The sequence below is a fragment of the Podarcis pityusensis genome, assembly GCF_964106645.2.
Source record: "Podarcis pityusensis genome assembly, chromosome: Z".
In the NCBI taxonomy this organism is placed as follows: domain Eukaryota; kingdom Metazoa; phylum Chordata; class Lepidosauria; order Squamata; family Lacertidae; genus Podarcis; species Podarcis pityusensis.
This window is the reverse complement of record NC_138044.1, coordinates 42759678-42771190: the sequence shown is the minus strand read 5'-3', so window position 1 is coordinate 42771190 and position 11513 is coordinate 42759678. Positions and strand designations below refer to the sequence as shown.

General features: G+C 43.8%; 1 long non-coding RNA gene across 1 annotated transcript; it reads left to right on the top strand.

Moving 5' to 3' along the window:
* Positions 1–3239: 3239 nt before the first annotated feature.
* Positions 3240–7616, top strand: LOC308468768. Its single transcript, XR_013981863.1, has 3 exons — positions 3240–3847; positions 4728–4794; positions 6441–7616. It is a non-coding gene; the product is annotated as an uncharacterized lncRNA (long non-coding RNA).
* Positions 7617–11513: the final 3897 nt, after the last annotated feature.

Below are 11513 nucleotides of genomic sequence, written 5' to 3'. Positions count from 1 at the left end.
TTATACAAAGCCAGGCTGTTGGCCCATCTACCTCAGTGCTTGAATGCTTTTCTAAAAGAAAACAAAAAACAAGGCTCCTTCCCGAGGAATGGTGAAATATAAACGAATTAACTAAATAAATTAGCCAGAAGGTAGCAGACTGTCCTAAATTTAAGCATAGACTGGTTGCCCGCCCATCAGAGATACTGTAACAGAATAGTTCCCGCATTAGTAACCTGGGTTTCCTAGGTTGAACTAGATGAGTTCTGAGGTCCCTTCCAATTCTAAGGTCTCAGGGACCTTCATTTGGAGAAGACACCCTCCTAGTCAAGATTCACAACCTTGGATAGCCCTGACCAGGCTCCTCCTGGTACCCCTTTCTGAAAGGGGTTGTTTTGGGGGAATCTGACACCGGTGTAGTTTCCACTTTCCATGACATCTCAATGACCATCTCTGGAGCGCTTGCTGGCTCCCAACTCCCAAAGCAAGGAGAGAAAAGCCCTCCAAAGCCGCTGTTATCCTGTGTTCATAGGTGAGTAATGTATAAGCTTGGGGGGAAATCCTGTTTTCCCCTGTTCTGTTTTTTAACGACTTCCTCTGTGTTGGTTAACATAATAATTCCTCTGAAAGTATGTCGATAAATGTCGGAGACAGCCGCAACTTGCTTTTTTATTTTTAAAAAAAAGAAGGGGAGGAAAGGGAGGGGGGAAGGAGGGGGAAAATAAAGATCAACAACTTAAGGACTGTGCTGCTAAATAATTCCTGGAATGAGTTGTCAGAAACCTTTTATTTACCGATTCTGTGCATTTCATTTCTTCCTGGCGTGGGGCCAACCTCCCTGACAGTCAAGATTTATTGATTTAATTGGCTGGGGTAACCATGCAATAAAATCATCTCCAAGATAAATTTTCATGGCACTTTGCAGCATCGAAGTAATTTTTCAAGTGCTACGGCTATATTTCTCCAGGTTACAGGTGCAAAATTTGCTTAAAGCTGAAATGCTTCATTATTGTGGACCCAACGCATCACTTTAGTCACTGCTGTGGAAATCTTTTCTTCTTTCTTTTTAAATATTTTTTTGTTTCCTTCTCTGTTAAGAAGGGCTGGCATAGGTCTCTGAAAGAAGAAATAATCTTTTCCTTAATTGGTTCATATATTCAATGCCCAGGAGAAAAGGAAACATCCGTTTAATTAGGAGGCGGCTTAGAGGTTATTTACAATGTTATCCAGAATCATTTGTCTCCAGCTGCGAGATGCTTTCAAACTCCGAACCCTTTTCACCCAAAATGATTGTCATTTTGTAGCATGATAGTTTATTGAATCTTTAGATCTTTTTATTTACACTGTTAAAGAGCTCATTATGGTTCTCAACAGCCACTACATGGGGCGGGGAAGAATCTCTGATTAATTCCAAAGCTAATGTTAGTGTTTTGGAGATCAGAAATAGCGCCAAGGCTTTTTAAAAAAATGATGGGAAATTGTCCCTTATCTTCACTGATTTATCTTGTAGAATCTCTTGCTTTTTCTCTTCTCCTTCTCACTTTCAACTGCAGCATTTACTAGATGTTGCAGTCATAATGTGCCAACCAAATCCATTTAGCTCCCTCTAAGGCTACAGTCCTAAACACACACAAACTGGAAAATAAGCTTCATTGGACATAGAGCAGCTTACTTCTAAGTAAACATGGATATGAGGGTGTTTCCTGGAAAAAAAATAAGGAAATACCCCCCTCCACAAATAGCTGGAAACCTGGATAGGCAAAAGATTCTCCTACTCACAAAATTTGGGTCTGTGTCTGCATCATTTTCCCTTTGTGAACAGAGGTGTCTGCCATTATTTACATGGCTCTACAGACTTATTTATGTTTCAGGGAGACACAAGCACAAATAGGTTCCATTCCAGCAAACTGGGAACTTTCCATCTGGCCAGTAGAGATGGATGCTTGGAGTATTGTAAGTGGCCAAGTGGCTCGTTTTTCTGCACTGGGAAGAGAAAGCCATACTCTATGCCGGCTGGCGCAGGTTGGGACTTGTGGTGAGGAAGGTCATGGCGCCAGAACCAAAGACAGGCACAGCCAACTCATTCTAGGTTTGTCCCCATTCTCCTCCCTGCCAAATTCTGCAAGGTCAACACTAAGACTGAGGAGGAGGAAGCTGGCAGGGAGTGCTGCACTCTGAACTAGTTGTAAGGCAGGTTGGAGGTGGATGAGGGCAGATTAAGGTTGGTGGGACAGTTCCCCACTAGTCCTCATAGACCAGCCTTCACTGGTCATCTATTCACCACCAAAATAGAAGAAATGTGCATCACAGTAGCACAGCAGCACCAGCCCCGTGAAGCCACCATTCTAACTGCCCACAATGCACCAGAATATTGAGCCAGGCAGTGGTATCATCTGTGGTGGGTCCTTGAAATCTGCCTAGGAATGCCATCTGCTGATGCCATCTCTGCATATGTTCACTGACAAACAAGCTATCTTCAACTGGAAAGATCCGGTCACTATTTTAGAACAAAAATTCAACCTTCAACAGCTCGCCATCTCTTCCTTTTCCTTTCCCAGCCCCTATTTGTGCAACTCTGTTCCAGGATTGGGGAGCAGGATCTGGCTAGAGAGCCAGTGTGGTATAGTGGTTAAGAGCAGTGGACCGGGTTCACGTCTCCGCTCCTCCACATGCAGCTGCTGGGTGATCTTGGGCTAGTCACACTTCTCTCAGCCCCACTCACCTCACAGAGTGTTTGCTGTGGGGGAGGAAGGGAAAGGAGAATGTTAGCTGCTTTGAGACTCCTTCAGGTAGTGATAAAGCGGGATATCAAACCCAAATTCTTCTTCTTCTTCCCCCTGAGCCACTGCAGGCCATTTGGGCAGATGGGTAGGACCTCTCACCTGTAACTACCCTAACATCACAATGAGGAACAGGGTTATATTTTTAGAACCTATGCCAGGGTGGAGAGTCTTTTTCAGCCTAAGGCAACATTCCCTTCCCAGAAATCTTCTAACAGCCACATGCCGGTGTTTGCCAGAAGTTGACAGAGCAACAAAGGTGAGCATTGCCTTTGTACAGTAGACTTGTTTCTGTACACACCCACACGTCCCTCTCTGTCCTTCTCCCTTTGAGAAAAGGATGCAACATTTGCAGCTTTTTAGTTTAGGGGAAAGGCAACTAAGAGGTGGCATGATGGAAATTTATACAGTTATGCATGACATGGAGAAAGTGGATAGAGAAAAGGTTTTCTCCCTCTCTTGTAACATGAGCATTTGCGGACACCCAATGAAACTGAATGAAACAGATAAGAGAAAGCGTTTCAGGCAGAATTTAGTTGAACTATGGAACTCCCACCCTCAGGAGGCAATGATGGCCACCAGCTCGGATGGCTTTAAAAGAGGATTGGAGAAATTCAGGAGAACAAGGCTACCAGCCATGATGGCCACAACCTGTTTCCACAGTAATGGTAACAGTAATGCTTCTGAATACCAGTTGCTGGAAACCAAGGGAGGGGAGGGTGCTCCTGTACTTGGGTCCTCTTTGCGGGTTTCCCACAGGCATCTGGTTGGCCACTGTGGGAACAGGACACAAGACCAGATAGGCCATTGGCCTGTTCCTGCCGGCTCTTCTTATGTTATCTATCCAGACAAGCAAGAGGCATTCTCTGAGTTCATTTGCACATTATAGCCAGGCAAAAATGCTCATGGTGCTTGCACAGCAGGGCCAGACAGAGAGGCCTGAGATTCCCCATCTCTGACCTACATATTTCTCTTTGAAGCAGGAAGATAAAAGAGAAGCCCTGGCTGTTGTTTCCTTGTTTATTTAATGCCTGTTCATCCAACCCTTCATCCCAGAAAGGCTCCAAGAGCAGCTCGCCAAGCAAGAGGTAAAAACAGCAGTTATACCACCAATGCACTAAGTGCTTATGAACTGGCAGAACAGGAAATCCAAATATTAAAAGCAGATCCAGATGAAGGTTGCAACCCAGTAAAAGGTTGCAACCTAACAGTAAGTCCCATTGAGTTCAATGGGATTTCCTTCAGAACAGATGTGGTTTGAGGGGGTTGCATTACAAGGGTTAGACCCATTTGCTAAAACTACATCTGACACTGAAAAGATAAGAAGTTTGGTCCTCTGTGAACTCTCTGGGAAAGGGTATTTGGAAGAAAGGTTGCCACCATAGAAAGGGGTTGATCTCAATTTGCTGGCCACCTCCTCTCCAACAAAAGGGAGAATTGCAGAAGGGCCTCTGGTGCTAGGAAGTTTTGTAAGCATCTTGTCCTGCACCACACAGCAACAGTAGTGTTTGTTTTCAGTGTTCTTGGTGGGCATTGATTGGATACACAATTGTGGAAAATACAGCCAATGGGTAAGCGCTCAGTCACAGTAACAAGCGGTGAAGAGTGAGGATGCAGTCCATGGGAACAGCTGCTCGGTGGGATACAGATAAGTTCATTTTGAGGTGCCAAGGGTGTTCTATTAGGTGTCTATTTATTAGTAAAGATTTGCTGCAAACGGCTGACAAGCTATTGAAGGATGTCTGCAGATAGGGAGGTTTCTCCGGTTAGCAAAACCATTTGCACAATTTTGGGCAAACTACAAATGGATTTTGGAGCAATTCAGGGCAGTGAAAATACTTCTTGGATAAGGAAGATGCTCATCAATTGATGAATTGCCAGCCAAGTCGGAGGTAGGGGGAGAGAATTTCTGCTATTAATCTTGAAGGCTGAAGACAAATAATAGCTTCTTGTTCTTTTGTTTTTCAGAACTGAAGGCAGTTTGAGAGAAGATTTGCTAGTCTTGATGCATATACTCATCCCACTTTCAGGCCAGGTAAACAGGCTTTGAAGGTTGTCGTATTTGTTCAAAAACCTGCCAACCCTTCTTTAGCCAGAGGTGAGAGTGGAACAAAAAAACAACATAAGAAATAGTGTATTTCTCAAACTGCTTAATGCCCATTTCCAGCCTCATGAATCTAGCTGGACAGGAACAACTAACATGATGTCCTTCAGAAGTTGTGGAACTACATATCACATCATTCCTAACCATTAGCTAAGCTGTCAGGCACTCATGGGAGTTGTAGCTCAGCATCAACTAGGAAGCTTCCATTATAGGCTGTCCAAGCATGTTACCAACCCAATGCATGTGGCAGGGCATTCTCTGGGCTTTGGTTTCTCACCTGAGCAGGAAGAGTGTGATCCCACAGTGGAAGATATTGACATCAGTCCCATGTCATGGACAGATCACTTCCTGCTGAGATTTAGGCTCCCAGCACCTTTCCCCCTCTGCAGAGGCAGGGAGCCTATTAGGTCTGCCTTTAGAGTCTGGTATATCTAATGGGTTTCCAGATAGCCCTGTTGGATTTACCAGGTTATTTGACACTCCGGTAAAAGCCCTGGCCGACTTGTTTTACTCCTGAGGACTCTCTCCTGCTTCATGGAGTTCACTTAGCTCCCTGGTATACTCCAGAGCTTAGGGCAAGGAAACCAGCTGGGAGACAGCTTGAATGCAAGTGCAGGAAAACTCCAGTTGAATGCAATCAAACACTTGTGAGGGCTCATCATCGACCAGCTTAGTTACAGAGAAGGCAGCAAATAAGGCATATTTTGCTGTCTCCCATCCTCTTTGTGCTTTTCTGTGTAGTGTTGAGTCTGAAAGACAGTAGCTCACTATGACTTGTTTGAAAAACATTTTGAGAATACTATCTCTGGCATCGACTACACCCTTGCCTCCGCTGTTACAGCAGATGAATCTCAAGGGGTGTCCGGAGCACTATCTAATCCTGTTGTGTTGGATGAGCTTCAATCAGTAAGGCTCAAGTATGTGGATAAGGTGCTTGCATTGGTCAGGATGACCTCTTGCAGTCTGGACCCTTGCCCATCATGGCTGATAAAAATTAGCAGGGAAGGTGAAGCTGGCTGGCCCAAGGAAGTGATTGGTGCAGACGGTTATCCTGCTTGAAGAAGGCAGTGGTAAACCATTCCTCAATACACCCTCCCTGCATTCTAAAAATCTTAGTAACTAATGGGCAGTTGCCAATCTCCCCTTCTTGGACAAGGTCCTTAAGTGGGTGGTTGTGGAACAGATCCAAGTGTTCTTGGGGAAAACTGATTTTCAGTTGGGGCTTAGGCACAGAAACTGCTTTGGTTACCCTGTATGGTGACTTCTGTTGGGAGAGAGATAGGAGAAATATGTCCCTGTTAATTCTCCTTCAGCTCTCAGTGGTATCCTTCTGGAGAGGCTGTTCAAGTTAGGGGTGGGTGGTAGCACTTTGTGGTGATTCTGATCCTACTTGGATGGACATTTTCATAGGGTGAAGAAGTGAAGCCTTAAATGTGTAGTTGTTCAGGGTTTGTTTTTATCCCCTATGCTGTTTAACATCTGCATGAAACCTCTGTGTGGGGTTATCCAGATGGTTTGAGTACATTGTCAGCAATATGCTGATGACACACAGCTCTACTTCTCCTTTACATCTACAGGTGAGGCAGGGGATGTGCTGGCCCATTGTCTTGCCTCGGTAATGGACTGGATGAGGGCCAAGAAACTGAACCTCAATCCAGATAAGACAGAGAGACTGATAGTTAGCAGTTCCTCAGACTGGATGGCTGGGAGGTTGCCTGCTCTTGATGGGGTTAAGTTCCCTCTGAAGGAGTGGGTACTTGTGGAGACTTCTGGATCCACTGCTGTCACTTGAGGCTCAGGTGGCCTCAATGGAGTGGAGTGCTTTCCATCAGTTTTGGCTGGTGGCCCAGCTGCACCTCTATCTGGACAGAGATAGCCTAACTTCTGTTGTCTATGCACTGGCTATGTCAACATTAGATTACTGCAACAAGTTATACATGGGGCTGCCTCTGAAGACAGTTTGAAAAGTTCAGCTGGTGCAGAATTCAGCAGCCACTGGGGCAAGACTGAGCATATTACAATGATCCTGACCCAATTGTGCTGCAAATCAATTTCTGGGCCCCATTCAAAGTGCTGGAGTTGACCTATAAAGCCTTAAACGGCTCAGGACTGCAATATCTCAAGGACCGTCTCTCCCAATACAAACTGACCTAGACCCTGCATTCATCATCTGAGGCCTTTATTCATGTCCCTCCTCCATGAGAGGACCAGAGGGTGGCAACAGGAGAGCGGTCCTTTTCTGTGGTGGCTCGCCTTCTGTGGAATGTTCTCACCAGAGAAGCTCACCTGGCACCTTCATTAAATAACGTTAGGCACCAGGCAAAAACAATTCTCCCTAACCAGATCTTTGGCTATTTAAAAAAATCTATGTCCTTTTAAATGTGTTTCTGGGAGGTGGAGTATGAAAAATCATGGATAGTGGTAGCACAAAAGAGAGCCTTTCTCTGCGGCTGCTCCCAGATTGTGGAATGCCCTCCCAAGAGAGGTCTGACTGGCTCCACCTTGTTATCCATCCATCTGCAGGTTAAGACCTTCTTATTGAGACAGCCCTTTGAAAATTAAGTGGCAGTTGCTGCTGATCCCTGTTCAGCAGCCAAAGCAAACTGTTTTTAATGTGTTTCGGTGCATTTTAATTATTGTTCTAAACTGGTTTGTTTTTATTCCTTTGTATGTAATGGCATTGTTTTTAAAAGCTGTAAACTACCTTGAATCCCAACTTGGGATAAATGTGGGATAGAAATATATGAGATAAATGAATAAGCAACCAAAATGTTTCAAAACTGTGAGCAATCTTCCAAGCCCACCAAAACTCTTCATCAGACTGGATGTTCAGCAAAGCAGAGGTGGGCATGGTTCTGAGAAAAGTCAGCAAATGGTCCAAAGTTCATTTTTGTTGTATTCGCTCTACGCGGGGCTGCCCTTGAAGCTGACCCAGAAACTCCAGAGGGTGCAGAATGCTGCAGCGAGGCTCCTCACGGGGTCTCTGCCATGGGAGCATATTCACCCAGTGCTTTTCAAACTGCACTGGCTCCCGGTGGAGTACAGGGTCAGATTTAAGGTACTGCTTTTGACCTTTAAAGCCCTTCACGGCCTAGGACCCTCGTACCTACGGGACCGCCTCTCCCGGTATGCCCCACGGAGAGCCTCAAGGTCCATAAATAGCAACACCCTAGTGGTCCCGGGCCCTAAGGGAGTTAGATTGGCTTCAACCAGAGCCAGGGCCTTTTCAACTCTGGCTCCGGCCTGGTGGAACGCTCTGCCTCACGAGACCAGGGCCCTGCAGGATCTGATTTCTTTCCGCAGGGCCTGTAAGACAGAGTTGTTCCGCCTGGCCTTTGGCTTGGAGCCAATTTGATTCCCTCCCTCTCTTGGAACAAGAAGGTGATAGATTAAAACTACAGAGCTTTGAAAAATTAAAAAACAGAGTACGAGATTGGCTCCATTATTATCAAATAATGGAGGCATATAACTTGGACAAAAAAATAGGCTTCCAGGTGGAAAAATCAAAATTGGAAACAGAATTGTTAGACCCTAAAGTTAAGAATTTGTCAAGAATGTATAACTTGCTGTTGAAATGGAATACTCAAGATGAAACGGTGAAATCTGTTATGATTAAATGGTCACAAGATGTTGGACATAATATTATGATGGCTCACTGGGAACAGTTATGGACCACTTGTATGAAGTTTACGGCATGTAATGCCCTAAAAGAGAATTTAATGAAAATGATTTATAGGTGGTACATAACACCAGTCAAGCTTGCAAAAATCTACCATTTGCCCGATAATAAATGTTGGAAATGTAATGAAACTGAAGGTACATTCTTTCACCTGTGGTGGACATGCCCAAAGATTAAGGCTTTCTGGGAGATGATCTATAATGACATGAAAAAGGTATTTAAATATACCTTCCTGAAGAAACCAGAGGCCTTTCTCCTGGGCATGGTCGGCCAATTGGTGCCAAAGAAGGATAGAACTTTCTTTATGTATGCTACAACAGCAGCAAGAATACTTATCGCAAAGCACTGGAAGACACAAGATCTACCCACCAGGGAAGAATGGCAGATGAAGTTGATGGACTACATGGAACTGGCGGAAATGACTGGCAGAATTTGAGATCAGGGAGAAGAGTCGGTGGAAGAAGATTGGAAAAAAATTAAAGTATATTTACAGAAACATTGTAAAATCAATGAGTGTTAGAAGGATGCTGGAATGAAGCTATATGGTTTTAGTAGAAATGTAACAAAGAATTAAGTAAAAGCTGATTGATAATGGGCCAAAATGAAAAAATTTAAAGTTAGACCGTTAAGATAAATTATAGAACAAAAATTGAGAAAGATGGAAAGAATTTGCTGAAATAGTGAATTGAACTAGAATACAAAAAAAGGGAGGTGTGAGGAGGTTGATGAAACAAGTAAAGGAAAGGTAAAGATATGGAATATTGGATGTGTGTGTGTTTTGGGGTTTTTTTTGTTTCTTTTTGCTGTATTGTTGAATTGCTTTTTTATGTTTTCTTTTTCTTTTTTATTGTGGCTATAGGGTAGGTGTGGCTAACATCTGGCCCTCCAGATGTTGCTGAACTATAGTGCCCATCATCCCTGGCCACTGCCCTTGCTTTCTGAGGTTGATGGGAGTTGTGGTCTATAAGGGTTGTCCTATGAGCACCTGCATTTCAGAATTTACCACTATACCACTGTGCTTATCCCAGTCTTACATGCTTTTCTGACACTTAGTGGAACACATCTCTGGATCTAAACCCTCAGAGGAATGATTCAGATGGCTTATCACTGGTGGGCGGGGAGAGACTGTGAGCTAAAAGGCGCTGAGTCGGAAGTCATGCAGTCAGTGAATGATAAAAGCGGACATTATTCTGAGTATGACGGATAGTGACGTGAGTTGTCTAGGAGAATAGATAGCCCAAAGAAACGCCACTTATCCCCAAGAATGGGATGAGCATTACTGAAATGACACCCACACCACTGAGAGCAGGAGGAGAGCAACAGCACAGGAAATCCTGCCAGCTTGGAGTGCAGCAAGGAAGATCTCTTGAAACTATAATACACATAGATGTCTGACTTGAGACAAAAGGCTAGAAAGTGGTATTAATGGCAACATCTCTGCTCCTGCCCTCCGGAGCTTTAAATACAGACAAGCTCAAAGATGCCTCATTAGAAGAAAACTCTTCAAATCTGTAGTGGGGGAAAGAGGGTGGTCACTTCTGGATGATCTGTTTACTGAGCATTCATCCCAATTTGCTTGCACAAAGTTTGCAGGGAGGTACAGACATGGGAGAAAGTCTGTACGGTTTGCATTTAAAGGTACTTTGCTAAACAATGTGTGAACCAAAACACAGCCCTCCTTTGGCATCTACACTTCTCCAAATTTTGCAATGCAAAATCTGTTTTTGCAATGAATATATAAGTAATATATGAAAAACCGTACATTGGGGTAAAGCATGCATAAAACTGCGTAAAGTGTTCATGAAAAATAAGATACTGAAATACCTTCTTGCGTGTCCAAAAAAAATGTGCCTGTTGGAAAAAGCTGCATACAAAAATGGTTTTTTTAGAAGAGGGGTCTCCCTCCCACAAGAAGTTAAGAGAAGCACTTTCGCTACTGAGTTTCAGACACCTGACAGACTGTTTTATTTCAGGAGGCCTTTGCACCATGAAAGCTTCTAAGAAGTTCTACAATTTTATTATGACAATTTTCAATTCTTGAAGTTTTAAATTTTGGTAGTTTAATTTAGGTATTGAATTTTGTGTATTGTGTAGTTTATGGTTGTAAGGTGCTTCAAGACCTAGGTGGTGAAAAGCTCTCTTTCTTTCTTTCTTTCTTTCTTTCTTTCTTTCTTTCTTTCTATCTATCTTTCTATCTTTCTTTCTTTCTTTCTCTCTCTCTCCCTCCCTCAATCCCTCATTTACAATCACATGGTGAGTATGGCCCAGAGGTTTTAAAAAGTGTTGGGATGTGAATAATCCACATTAAGGCTGTTCCCCTCTACTCCTTTGCACCCAGTGCACTCCCATCACTGGTTTGTGACATTGTGTACATGAAGCTGCCTATCCTGTTGTTTCTTGAGAAATATCCCCCCCCCAAAAAAAAAACCACTCCAATTTGCTTTAAAAATGTAAGCTACATGAAGACATCTATGCCACCTCTCCACCCACTGGTGAGGACAGACAGGAGGTAACAAGGAAATACATCTAACCATACCGATATGTACAGTAATGCACAAATGTGAATTGATAGCCATCTTCAAATATCTCAAGGGCTGTCACATGTAAGACAGAGCAAGCTTGTTTTCTCCTGCCCTGGAGGATAGGACCCGAACCAATGGCTTCAAGTTACAAGAAAGGAAATGGCGACTAAACTTTATGAAGAACTTTCTGGTGGTGAGAGCTGTTTGACAATGGAATGGACTCCCTAGGGAGGTGGTAGACATCTCCTTCCTTGGAGGTTTTTAAAGCGAAGGTTGGATGGCCATCTGTCATGGGTGCTTTAGCTGTAATTCCTGCATTGCAGAGGGTTGGACTAGGTGACCCTCAGGGTCTTTTCAAACTCTACAATTCTATGATCCACTGCAATCTGGAGAAAGTGATCTCTCTTTTGAGTCATCTTATGCACAGAGTAGGTATTCTCTTAAATGGA